Consider the following 14,755-nt stretch of genomic DNA (forward strand, 5'->3'; position numbering starts at 1 on the left):
CTTTGTGGCATGCGGAGTGGCATGCGGTGTGGCATGCGGAGTGGCATGCGGAGTGGCATGCGGAGTGGCATGCGGTGCGGCATGCGGAGTGGCATGCGGAGCGGCATGCGGTGTGGCATGCGGTGTGGCATGCGGTGGCATGCGGTGGCATGCGGTGTGGCATGCGGTGTGGCATGCGGAGTGGCATGCGGAGTGGCATGCGGTGTGGCATGCGGTGGCAATGCGGTGTGGCATGCTGTGTGGCATGCGGTGTGGCATGCGGTGTGGAACTGCTGTTTCTGTTTTTACGCAAACTGTTTGTTACAGACGTCTGTTACACTATAGCTACTTGTAAATAATCATATTCTTATTGCATTATTTTCAATAAAAGCTGAACCTCCACCAAGTCCTTGCACTTCTTGTGACACCTCCACCAACTACTGGCTCTTTTTGTGGCAGCAGGAGTGGCAATTGCGGTGGTGGCTGCAGGACTTTCACTGGTATGCACTTACCAAGAAGATGTCACGGCTGTTGCTGCATTCCTGTTGCTGTGTGTGGGCAAATAATTTGTTAGCTACCCGTTACTCTTTAACTACTTCCAAATAATCATGTTTTATTCATATTATTTCCAATAAAACCTTGTTTAATAACCGCCAGCTTTGTGGCAGCTGCAGTGGCATACATCCGCCACAAGGTGTCACTAATCCGGCATGCCACCTGCTGCCCTTCTGCGAAAATGCTTAGATTTTCGGGTTGTTTAATACCTACTATATATTTACATTCAATTATTCATGTATTAAATTCACATAATTTACCAAACATTTTCAAGCAATTTAATACAAAAGTTATAAGGTTACTGTATGTGTGGTTTAACTCGTGATTAGAGAAACAAATGTGGTGATATAAATACATCACTAAATACATCATCTTTGTGGCACCTAACGGCCACAGTGTGCCAGTGTGTTTTCAAGTGATGTATTTATATCACCACATTTGCAGTGTTGTATAGGAACGAAGTAAAAATACTTCACTACTGTACTTAAGTATATTTTGGAGTACTTTATATTTTTATCGAGTATAAACATTTTTGATAACTTTTACTTCACTATATTTCTGAACTTAATTGCATACTTTTACTCCAATACATTGTCAATGTTTGGTTTAGTTACTCGTTACACAGCACTGCTGTGGGCCAGCGGGGGCGGGGCCTGGCGCTCCACACAGCCAATCACTAACGCGTCTGGTCTTTGATTGACAAGGTAGACACCCCCCTTTAACTCCACTCTCATTGGTTGTGCTGCCTTAAATCCCCCCTTCCCTCTTCCTGATTGGCTGTTTTCTATTGCGTGTGCGTGCGTCCTTGGAGCGGAGAATTCAGTTTTGATTCATACTGAGATACTGTGGTTACCACAATTAATACTAGGCTACGAAACTAGTCCCAGTTAATATCTCAAAATAGCATTTAATTCTGAAGTATAACACATTTTATTAAAAATTCAGATTCTTAGCCACACAGCCACCTGAAAAAGAAAAGGTGAGGGTTCCCCTTTTACCAATATTTCATTGTTATTATTGCTTTCATTTTTTTGTCGACCATTTGAGGCAGTTCAGGCATAAATAGGAGGTGTAATTTCTATTAGACAATTACTATTAAATGTAGTAATAGCAACCCTTGTGCATCAGTGCCCTAACCCTAGTTTTGTGTCTTTAGGGAAATTATTCCTCACTTTTATCAATATAGCTAGTCTAACTATTGTCATCATGCAGGTTTTACAAACGCACAAGGTGTTATCGAGTGAAAACAATTCAATCTGTTTGTCATACCTGGACCTATATTGTTGCTTGTTTGACGAGCTTTAGCTCAAAACTGTGTCAACTCTAAGAATCTTACATCTGGACTGAAAATGGAAAGCCTGTTGTTCATTAGAGGTGGGCGGATCGATCCTAGGATCGATACTATCGATACCAACGCGGGTATTGATATTGAACAATATTCTTTTAACAGGATCGATCCTTTTTATTATCTCCCGCGCGCGCTGACTGCAGCAGATTCACCAGATCAGTCTCCCCTTCTGTGCCAACACCGGCACTCTGCTGGCTGCTGCTCCCCCTCCCCTCTCGTACATGGCTCAGCGGCACCAGCCAATCAGCACGCAGGCTCAGCCTGTCCCGCCCACTGTGCTCTCTCAACTCAACATACACAAACAACCGCCGCGCGCGGCGCGCGGCTCCTGTTCAGACACGGAGAGAGAGAGAGAGACAGCCAGAGCGCAAAAACTTGAAGAGAGAAATATGTTTAGTAAAAAGCTGGTTAAATTTAGTGGAAACACAACAAACAGAGGAAAGAGTGAAAGCGACAGAGGAAACTTCTCTGATTGCCCCGACAGACCAGACCCACAGACTGACGTCACTGACTGAGGCGTTTCAGTCCTCCGGAGGACATCCAGGTAGATCAGAGCAGCAGTTCATGTTAATTGTCAAAGCAGATATTATCTATCATATGTTACTGGAGCCCACACAGAAAATGTAATTAAGACCCTGAAAGAACCCAGTACATATATCCTATTAAAAAGTGTTATTTAAGATAAGATAAGATAGATAGCTAATCCTTTATTTATCCCACAACGGGGAAAATTATAGGATTAAAGCAACAAGCAGGTGCACACAATACAGACAAAATTACATGAGGATTAAAAGATATAAGAGGTGGATTAGGAAAAAAAAACACTGAACATAACATTATTATTATTATTTAATTGTAATAATAAAATAAAAATCAAATGTTAAAAGTATCGGTATCGGATCGATATCGGCGATACTGCCCCCTGTATTTACTTGGTATCGGATCGATTAAAAATTCCCGGTATCGCCCACCTCTATTGTTCATGCCAGGAATCACAGTCAACACTGGGGGCTGAGCACCCCTACAGGTCAGATCCTAGAATCGCCCCTGATCACCACTAACAGGATAAGAAGCTGGTTCAGTAGTAAAGCAGGTTAAATTAACCTTGTGGTATAGGTAGAGCATCTATTAGTAGAGCTGGGAGTCCTACTTTTCTGAACTAAATGATACCTGCAACCGCAGGTGTATCTATTAGCAAGTTTACCACTTCCTGTAGGTTAGATATCACTTCATCACTTAACCATGTTCTTAGTATACACCCCCTTTGCCTGCACTTGGTCGTGTACAATTTTAAAGTGCATAGCACTGACCTTACTTGAAGAAGGAAAACTGAAAGCTTACAAAAAAGTTGTATTTTCTGCCTAAACTTGGTCTACATTTCTCCTGCACTTGGTTGTTTATATTATTTTAAGGGAATTTGACTTTCAAGGTTTACCAACATCTAAAAAATGTAATTCAAACTGCTTTGCTTTGATTTACTTTTTACTTATACTTTTTATTACATTACTTGAGTACATCTATGTTTACAGTAATTTTCATACTTAAGTAAAAGACATTTCAGATACTTCAAGACTTTTACTCAAGTAACATTTCAGTCAGTGACTTGGACTTTTACCAAAGTCATATTTTGGAGAGGGTACCTATATTTTTATTTGACTCCGAGATTTCAGTACTTTATACAACACTGCACATTTGTTTCTCTAATCACGAGTTAAACCACACATACAGTAACCTTATAACTTTTGTATTAAATTGCTTGAAAATGTTTGTTAAATTATGTGAATTTAATACATGAATAATTGAATGTAAATATATAGTAGGTATTAAATAACCCGAAAATCTAAGCATTTTCGCAGAAGGGCAGCAGGTGGCATGCCGGATTAGTGACACCTTGTGGCGGATGTATGCCACTGCAGCTGCCACAAAGCTGGCGGTTATTAAACAAGGTTTTATTGGAAATAATATGAATAAAACATGATTATTTGGAAGTAGTTAAAGAGTGACGGGTAGCTAACAAATCATTTGCCCACACACAGCAACAGGAATGCAGCAACAGCCGTGACATCTTCTTGGTAAGTGCATACCAGTGAAAGTCCTGCAGCCACCACCGCAATTGCCACTCCTGCTGCCACAAGAAGAGCCAGTAGTTGGTGGAGGTGTCACAAGAAGTGCCAGGACTTGGTGGAGGTTCAGCTTTTATTGGAAATAATGCAATAAAAATATGATTATTTACAAGTAGCTATAGTGTAACAGACGTCTGTAACAAACAGTTTGCGTAAAAACAGAAACAGCAGTTCCACACCGCATGCCACACCGCATCCCACACAGCATGCCACACCGCATTGCCACCGCATGCCACTCAGCATGCCGCTCCGCATGCCGCACCGCATGCCACTCCGCATGCCACTCCGCATGCCACACCGCATGCCACTCCGCATGCCACACCGCATGCCACAAATCACAGCATGCCACAGGAAGTGCCGGTGTCAGATGCCGCTGCCACAAATTGAGCCTGCTGTCTCTCTATCTTTTTGGCCATAATTATTACTTTTTCCAGTAACATAAAACTGTCATGTATTTTTGTTCATTTTTCAGACACTATTCCAGACTTAAAATAGACAATGGTTGCACAAGACAGTTGGGTAATCTAATCTATCTATCAACATAATTTGGTTTTATTTCTGAGTTTTGACTGAGGCTTGAGAAACTGTTGATGTTCAGGTTTTGATTGTTTTCATTCCAGGATTAGATAAGAAACGCAATAATTTAAGCTTTGTACATTCAAAAACATTTTCTACTGCAGTTATTTTTACACAAAGTAAGAAATAACTCTCCTAATTTAATTGGAAGAAGTGTAACAGAACTCATGCAAACAGAAAGATTTTTTTTTAAATGGAAGGTTTATATCAAGATTAAAAACACATTTGTTCAGGATTGCATTTGACTGTTCTAGGTAAACTGTTTTACTGAATAATCATTAGTTCAAGATTGTATTCCAACTGTTTTTAAATTTAGCTTTTAGTTTTAATTTTCCCATGTTTTATTTTGTTAAACTTTTTCTACATTGTATGCCAACTTGCTTTTATTCTGTTTTGATTTTCCTATATTTTAATCTTGTGATGCACTTTGCATTGTCTTTGTACTTAAATGTGCTATACAAATACATGTGCTTTGCCTTGACTTCATTTTCAGCATACACACTGAATGAATGTGGAATTGTTGTACGCACACAAATGCACATTTCTTTTTATGGGGAACAAATTTGTGTAACCACGTGCAACTTTAGAAATTTGACATGTTCAGTGACAGCAAAAATAAAAAGCACAGGGAGCAGAGGAAAAAAAAGGTTGATGACAACTGAATTGCAGGTCTGCTGTTTGGAAGCCTTGCGGTTCCTCAGTCAACCACAGTGACGATAGAGAAAGGAAAGGTAGGTCAAATGAAATGTTTGTCTCAACATTGCTTAGCAGCTAAAAGCACTTAATCTGACTACAGCATCAGCTAGAGTTAATTTGTTTTCAATGCTATCACTGTCCTCAAAGTGTACCCAACTGCAGTTATTGTAGACAACCTTCATAGTTACGGATAGTGACTCAAAACCTTTAAGAAATATAATGCATCCCATTTTAAAATGTGTGACTGGGTCTAGTAATACACATGCAATATAAAATAGCATAAACAAAGCATCTTTTAATGTCACATCGTAATGTATTACTTAAAAAACAAGAAAAAATACACATTTCCTAACAAGCAGGTTGACATCAGCACTAGAATTGAGAAAAAGTCGTTCTACCAAAGACTGTAAAGAACTCATACTAGACAAGAAGAACGTCCGAAGGGGCCCAAACCGGCCTCAAACCACCAAATAGCTGCCTGGTGGGTTGCCTGATATTTGCTGTAAGACAAAACTTTCAGTCATTATGTGTTTTTTTTTTTACTTGACAGGTTGGCTACTGCTGGGGAGGTGAGCCGAGAGTCAAGGTTGTGGGCAATAATTTACAATGGGCAGCTGGAACGCTTATTGGGCTTATGGGACAGATAAATGCGCAGAAAAAATGCTAACCAGCTGTGTAAAACATGAAGCATAAAGTGAAATGTCTCACTAAACGTTTAACACAAAACTCCTTCAAGAAATAATTTTACATATGTGAGAAGCACACTAGGTAACAACAGTGCAGGTAATGACTTATATGATTTATGAGCTGGGCCTGGTGTCAGGTTGGTCATGAAATCATGTGCTGACCAACTTACAGAGGTTCTCCTGGACATCTTTAACCTCTCCCTGCAGCTCTCTCTGGTCCCTGGTTGGCTAAAATCCTCCATCATTGTTTCCACAATAAAAACAACCATCACCTGCCTCAATGATTACTGACCTGCTGCTCTGACCCCTGTCACCATGAAGTGCTTCAAGAGGATCCTCTTAAAGCACATCAAGGCCATTCCAGCTGGCCTGGACAGCCTGCAGTTCATCTACAGGGAGAATCACTCTATAGAAGATGCTGTTTCATTGGTACTTCACATTGCCCTGACTCATGTGCAGCATCCCTACACCTATGTTAGGATGCTCTTGATGGACCTCAGCTCTGCCTTCAACACCATGCTTCTGGACATGCTGGCCCCTAATCTCCACAAACTGGAATTATCTATACTGTTTTGCTCCTGGAGCAATGACTTCCTCATCAACAGACCCCAGGTGATGAGGACAAAACAATTCCTCTACCCCACTGATCCTCAACATTAGGCTCAACAAGGCCCAATGGCTCTTCTTTCTCAGGAAACTGAAGCAGACTAGACTTTTTATTCAGCTGCTCATAAACTTAAAGCTACAGTCAAAAGTATATTGTGTCTCAGCGTGACAGTTTGGTAAGGGAGGCACAGGAGAGAAAGGATTTAGGTCGTGAGGTCAGCACCGGGGATTGTGGGATGCCGTCTACAAGATCGAGACATGGTTTATGTTACAAGAGTTCAGAAAAGAGCCAGATGTATTGCCACAGATCCCTCCTACCCATGCAATGCCCTGTTTTTCCCACTTCCATCAGGTAAACAATTCAGGAACATTAAACAAGATGTGTGACTGCACCACTGTTGCCTGTAATCCATGCTTTTATTTTATTTTTTTAATTAATGCAACTCTCTGTATAATGAAGTATCACAAACATGCCTGTCTTGCCTCCAGGCTGGTGCAGAATTCAGCTGCCTGCCTTTTAGCTGGTACACGAGATAGAGAGCACATAACTCCTGTTCAAGCTTTATCACACTTTTTGCCTATTCAGTTTAGAGTTAATTTTAAGATTATTTTATTTGTTTTTAAATCTTTAAATGGTCTGACCCCAGCCTACATCTCTGAGCTTGGGCAACTGTATTACCCTTCCCGCTCACTCAGGTCAGCAAACCAGCTTCTCCTGGAAGTACCGGGAACGCAGCAGAAGCTCAGAGGGGACAGAGGTTTTTCTGTAGCAGCTCCAAAGCTTTGGAGCTTTCTCAATTTCAATTCAATTTCAATTCAATTTATTTATATAGCGCCAAATCATGAAACATGTCATCTCAAGGCACTTTACAAAATCAAGTTCAATCATATTATACAGATTGGGTCAGATTATACAGATTGGTCAAAAATGTCCTATATAAGGAAACCAGTTGATTGCATCAAAGTCCTGACAAGCAGCATTCACTCCTGGGGAAGCGTAGAGCCACAGGGAGAGTCGTCTGCATTGTACATGGCTTTGCAGCAATCCCTCATACTGAGCAAGCATGAAGCGACAGTGGGAAGAAAAACTCCCCATTAACGGGAAGGAAAACCTCCGGCAGAACCGGGCTCAGTATGAACGGTCATCTGCCTCGACCGACTGGGGGTTACAGAAGACAGAACAGAGACACAACAAGACAGACAAAAAAGCACAGAAGCACACATTGATCTAGTAATCTGTTCTACATTAGATGGCAATAGCGGGTGAGCCGTCTTCTCTGGATGATGTCACAGTTAACAGAACGCCAGACCAGGTGTACCTACTATGAAGAGAAAGAGAGAGAGCAAAAAGTTAAAAGCTGAAATGACGACAGTCATTTCAATGTAATACAATGCAAAACTGGAGAACAGTAGACTGAAGAACAGTAGAAATCAGTAGAGTGAGAAAATTAGCTCACCTTATTAATTTTATTCAAGTTTCATACATCTCTTACATGTTCTGTATTATGTTTTACTCAAGTTGTTTTACATGTTTTTATATTGTATTTTACTGTAATTGCTTGGAACTTCTTTTAGGTGTTTACCATGTATCAATGCGCTATGCATCTGTTCAGCTCTGCTTATAAAAAAAGTTGGCTTGGGTTTTGCATGTTTTTTTTAACTTTCATTTTGGTCTCTACAGCTTCTAGAAACAGAGCAAGTGTAAAAAAAGCAAACAAAAAAACACAGAGCGGTTTTTGCCAATAAGTAGATGTTTTGTTGGTGTCTGAAAAACGAGCTGATTCAAAACCTCCCGATTATTACATCACAATAGGTGGGCACTGCCCTGAACCTAGCAACCCCAGCCAAGCCCAGCCCCTCACCTAGCAACTAGTGTTGTTAGGTGAATCGTTTAAAACAACAACATTGTAAGACCCAAACTCGTCTAGGGGGAAGGGGAAGTAACATTTAGCGCCAACACAAAAGAGAGTATGAAAAAATTTAACAATTTATTGTTAAGTTGGCTATAGGAACAAAAATGATGGAAACAATAAGTACACTACCAAAAAGGACAGGACATGATCTAATAACAAAAGAAATCCAAAGATGACTTAAGGCCACAAGAACTAATGTTCTTTATCTCATTATGGTATAACTGAACAATAAACATCAGCATCTTTCTTCACCCACACCCCAAAAAAAAAAAAAAAAAAAAAAAAAAAAAAAAAAAAAAAAAAAAAAAAAAAAAAAAAAAACCCTCCTGCATGTTTCACAGGGAAGTCCATTCTTAAATAATCCCCCTGATTTAACTCCAACTTTTCGTTCCCCTCTGACTTCTCTAAAGTGAAGTAGGCCTTCTAAGCTCCAGACACTCTTTGACAGCAACCACAGCTACTTCTTTTCAAATCAAGTATCCTAATTAGTGCCTTTAAGTGGATGCAGGTCCGTATGCACCCTGCCATATGTGGTACTGAATATTCATGCAGTCAAGGAGCTCACGGTCCCTGCTCCAGCCCAAATACTGAATTTCTATTACCCTCATTATCTCGACATGATGACAGAGAACAACAAGGCAAAGAACAAGAAGGAGAGAGGAAAGTCATTCTTTGGCAAAAAGTTCACCATAGAGTTGATGACAAGACTAAAGAGAAAGCCAAGAATGCTCGTGTCAAATGTGTGAGAACATAAAAATAGAAAATAAATTTCACCTGCCGCCTCTGCTCAGCATGGATGTTTTGTTGTCTTTTAAAACATGACAACCCAAACAACAAATATGGTACGTTTAAATGTACGTTCGCACCAAATATGAACAACACACATTTTTTTGTGTTGATCACCTGCTGTTGGTCGCTGAACATTTCGCTTCTCTCTCACAAACAATCTACTCTGACAATGCAATAATTTCCCCCCTAGCTTGCTTCACTGTGTCATCGAATAGGAGGAGCATCTATTCACTTGCTGGTTCCTCCTATCTGTTCAACTCACCATGGCGGAGATTTTAGTGAGCGAGTCACGGTGCTGTATATAATGTGGAATGCCAAACAACAGTGTCTGTGCCCCTGGGTCCACCACTTCACCGCCAGCAGGCAATGCGGGTGAAGTGTCTTGCCCAAGGACACAAAGACAGAGACAGTCAGTGCGGGGGATAGAAACCAGTCTGACATCACCGGTGAACTTCCGGGTCCACATCAGCTGTACATGACACTGTGGTTTATGCTTACGGTTAATTCTCAAACTTGTATTTATGCTTTACAATGTCAGACGTTAATGTTGTACGTACTGTAGTTAGCATATGTGGCAGGTTAGTTTAATGCTAACGCAGCGCCTCAGCAAAATCACACCGTTTTAATAATTTTCTGGAGAATAACTTATCAACTGCAGCCATCTCTTCTTCTGCTTCTCATCATACAGTAAATGATAAAATGACAGCTGAAGTTGTTTTTTTTTCCTCTCCAATCTATTAAGACAGCACTGAACACAGTGCATATTACATATTAAATAAAAGACGGATTCGGCCGGCTTGGACCCGGAAGCAGTGGTAGATATTTCACGACTTAACAGCCCCATTGCTACTCTTTTTGGGTTGAATGGTAACTAAATACATCCATCCATCCATCCATCCATTTCCTGTCACGCTTGTCCCTAGTGGGGTCACGAGGTGTGCTGGTGCCTATCTCCAGCATTCAATGGGCGAGAGGCGGGGTACACTCTGGACAGGTCGCCAGTCTGTCGCAGGGCAACACAGAGACAGACAGGAAAAAGAACCAGTAACTAAATACAGATGAATTCTAATTTAATTAGGTGCATTTGAGCATTAATCTCTTTAGCATTTAAAACTTTTTAAAAATGTGAAGTTCTGAATTTAATTTAACTGCTGTTTATTCTACAAAAAGGTTATAATGGTAGCATCAACTAGAGTGGTATCGCCACAAGTCAGTGGCTGTTGCAGCTGTAACAAGGTGAGATGTGTGTGTGAAGACGTGTATGAATGCTGAGGCAAAATAATTGGCCAAGTGCCTCTACAGGAGCTGGAATGTAAGGGGAAGAATGAAGAGCTGAGCAATGAGGCAGAGGACTTGCAACACTGACAGCCCTGTAGCTGATATTCAGGCTTCAACTCCTCCAGCTGCCTTTCGGTTGAACGAGTTCCAAGTGCCGCCAAGGTCAGGGGAGCTCTTGTCATTCAACACCACTGCGTGTCTATGGAAGGTCAACGATTATGATATGTGTGTGTGCGCGCATGTGATGGTGAAAGGGAGAAAAGAAAGCTGGGCATAGAGAGATGCATGAAAGATATACTACAAGGCAAGGTGTGCATATTTGTGAATGAGTTACTATAGTGACTGCAACAGTGCAGCAACACTTGGGTTTGTTCTGTGTTCCTCCTAGTATGTGTTTTTTTAACTTTGTGTCTGTGTGCAGTGATGTTTAGGTATCAGGATCTCTCTTTTAACCTGACAGAGAATCTGCCTCAACATATTGATGTTGTCAGTTTCAATCAAACTCAAAATGGGTCCTCTAAATAACAAAAATATTGTGACATATATGCAAACATTAATTTTGACATATCTTCAAATAAAGAAAAATAATCTCTACGCATACATTAATGGATTTACTATGACAATTAAAATGTCAAAAGCTGAAGGATCTTAAGAGATTTTGGGTCGCAAACAAGCAGTTGAGTCCAGTGTGAAATAAATAATGAGAATGTGAAAAAAAATATCTCATGCCTTTAAGTATGGTCAAGGATTTGTAATGCTGTTGGCTTGTTTCTCTTTGAAAGGTCTCAGGGACCTTGAAAGAGGGCTATGCACCATTAAATCTTGGAAATACCAGAGCATTTAAAGTAAAACTCTGGTGAGCTCCACCAGTACCCTGAACATAAGTCACTAGCCAGTCTTTCGGCAGGACAGAGATCCAAACATGTAAGCATGTCAACACAGAAATGGTTCACCTGACACCAAATCTGTAATTAGTCAGACACAGGACCTGATGATTCCGTTGTACACAGAATGTGATTTAAAATATATATTTAATTGGTTAGCTGGTGGGAAACAGGAAACAACTGGAAGCTCTCACAGGATACCGCTCTGAGCAGAAGAGATATTGGCTGATAAAGAATCAACAATCAATGCTGTACTCAGAAGATAAGCCACTAACCTTCTCAGCATCCGGGATGGGTGTTGGCTCTGACCAGCTGTGTCTGCGGCTTTCCTCAAACCCAAAGCTGACAGGTAGGCATGGACCTGTCACCACGGGTTAGAAGGTTTCTCTCAATCATTAACTAAGCAGAGGTGATCGGGGAAGAGACAAAAAAGGAATCTGTAGTTCAAGCAGTGGTCATACAGAGACGCAGACGAGGGCAAACAAATTCAGCGAGATAACTTAATGGTATGGTGGACAATTTTTCTGGAAATGTAGGTACGAAACCCCCCAGGCCCTTTTTGAACAACTGTGCACATGTACAAGAGCATCTTACCTGCTCTTCCGCTCCTCAAGGGAATCTCCCAAATACACTCTGGGCTTTTTCCTTTCTTCTGAAGCCTTCCTCCTCTTCTTATAATCTTGTAAGACAGTTTGCTTCTTGCAACCCTCAGCCATTTTCAAAGTATTCGGTGAGAGCAGTGAAGCTACAATGAACGGCTAACCACGCAGCACTAGAAGTGCGCATGTGCACCCAGCAAGCGGAAACTAACAAGGAGTGCGCACGCACATTGGTGTTACGTGAGCACGCCACAATGATGGGCATGTGGGACAACCAATAGATAATGTGATCCCTCCTTACCTTTAACACGAGATCCAGGAGACAGGCATTTGGTCGAGGTCCAGATGAAAGAAGTCAATGAGGAGTGCGACAGGGAGAAGACGAGACAGAGAAATCCAAAGACGAGAACAAAGTTGAAATCCTGGCAAGGCAGGCAATGAAGAATGCTGGACATCTACTCACCGAAGGCTTTGAATAATCTGGCAGCATAGGTCTGTGGAAAACCAGAATATGAAAGCAGGTAAAAAGCTGTAGGATGTTTACAGATGAATGACATTAAGTTAATTAACATGGAGCAGGGGAACGACAGACAGCTTGCCAGAATCATAACAAAATCAACCTTTCTTCATTACTGTCTCAGTCCCCACACCTACATTTTACAGAAAAACTGTCGGGTGAGCTAAAGAGAAGTTAGCTTTAAAAATGACTTTTTGCTGATTCTCCAAACTTTATTTCAACATGAAACAAACAAATAATCTTACTGTGACATTTTAAATGAATGCCTATACTCTTATTAAATGATGGTATTTGTTACTTAGTTTACTGTGAGGTTACGCTGCAGTGAAATAATATTTTTAATAAAGACAATGATTATCAGTATACACACGGAGAACACTTTTTGGACCTTTTTGTTCCCGCAAACAATTTCTACTGACAGTAATGCCATAAAACAAAGATTGCTCTTTCTTGACAGGTTACTATTACAATGAAGCAGAGTGAGCTGTAATCATATGTGACGTTTTGCTATCCACCTGTCATGACAATCAAAATCTTGTTAAATGAGTGCACACAAATCTTTGGGTAACACTGACAAGCTAATAAATACATGCCACTATGAACCCAAAGGCAACACCCATTTTAATGTTATTTTTACAGGGGAAAAAAGCCTCTGATCCCAGTGATGCGTAACTAAAGAAAAAAAAAAACCCCAAGTTGAAACAAAACAACAAAAATTGGATGCAGATTTCTGAATCTATAACAATGTGTGGCCAGGCAAAAAGCCAGTAAACAAGACTGGCCATGTAAACCAGCAACAAAAGCATGACATGTAGTTATTAACATAAACCACAAAGACTGGTGTATCAATAATGTATACAGTGCAAAAGCAGATGAGTCCAACTTTTATCACAGTTTTTTCCCCCCTGCCCTTTCAATTCAGACTTTCATGGCACTTGTGGTGCAATGAGATTTTAACCCAGAGTTACACAGACTCAGCAATTCATCTGGACTCCATAACTTGCTGTCAGTTCATACATAAAAGCAGTACATGAAAGATTTTGTTCTGTGTGGTGCCTGGCGCTCATGTCACCCATAAGTTAAGGAGTTTTATTCACCCATTCAACGTTCTTACGCCCGTAAAGACTTCTTTCTAATGAGCAATTCTGTAATGAAGGAGGCATGTGATGTACAAATTCATCAGATTTCCTTGCATGCAACCATGAACCAGTATATGATGGAAAAAAAAAAAAAAAAAAAAAAAAAAAAACATGAGCACAACCTGTAAAACGATGGAAGTTTACCACATCATTACTCAGGGACGTGGTACTTATTTTACCAGGTTCTTTTACAGAGAGTTGACAGATTTAAAAAAATAAATGATCAGCCTTATATCTCTTCTGGCGTTCTTTTTTATTATATAAATTAATAAAAAAAAATAAAAAATAATAATAATAAATATTAGATATATATATATATATATATATAGATATATATATATATATATAGATATATATATATATATATATATATATATATATATATATATATATATAATATATCTATATATATATATATATATATATATATATATATATATATTATATATATCAATACGACCCAAATAAAAGTAAAAAGGACAGTGCAGTAAAAGCTACTCCTAAAAGTACATTTTGCTCAAAAAGCTACTCAAGTAAATGTAAATTAGTAAATGTAACTAGTAACTACCCACCTCTGGTTACAGAACCCAGCCAGTTATAAACAACTCCCTTTCCTCCGTCCTTTTACACTCTCTCTGCCAGAAAGCGGCCTGGTGTCTACAGTGTGAGTGTGAGGAGACAGTGGTTTGGCTTTGAGAAATACTTCTGATGTCCATCATCCTGCTTTTTTCTCTGCTGTCATTAGACTGAACAGTTTGTGGTTAGATTATTAGGGGCAATCATCTTGCTTCACTGGTCTTTGATTCTTTTGTTGTTCATTTCTTATTCTTAAAATCCTTTCAATACCAACTTTCCTCCACTAAGAATGATACACCAACCATTCTGTTCTGTAACCACAGGAACCTTTTTAACTCCATAGTTATTGTTTGCTACTACTAATTATTAATTATTATTATTATTATTATTATTATTATTATTATTATTATTATTATTATTATTATTATTATTATTATTATTATTATTATTATTATTATTATTAAATGCAGCTGGTACATTCCAATTAAATT

Source organism: Fundulus heteroclitus, chromosome 4 (genome assembly GCF_011125445.2).
Source record: "Fundulus heteroclitus isolate FHET01 chromosome 4, MU-UCD_Fhet_4.1, whole genome shotgun sequence".
In the NCBI taxonomy this organism is placed as follows: domain Eukaryota; kingdom Metazoa; phylum Chordata; class Actinopteri; order Cyprinodontiformes; family Fundulidae; genus Fundulus; species Fundulus heteroclitus.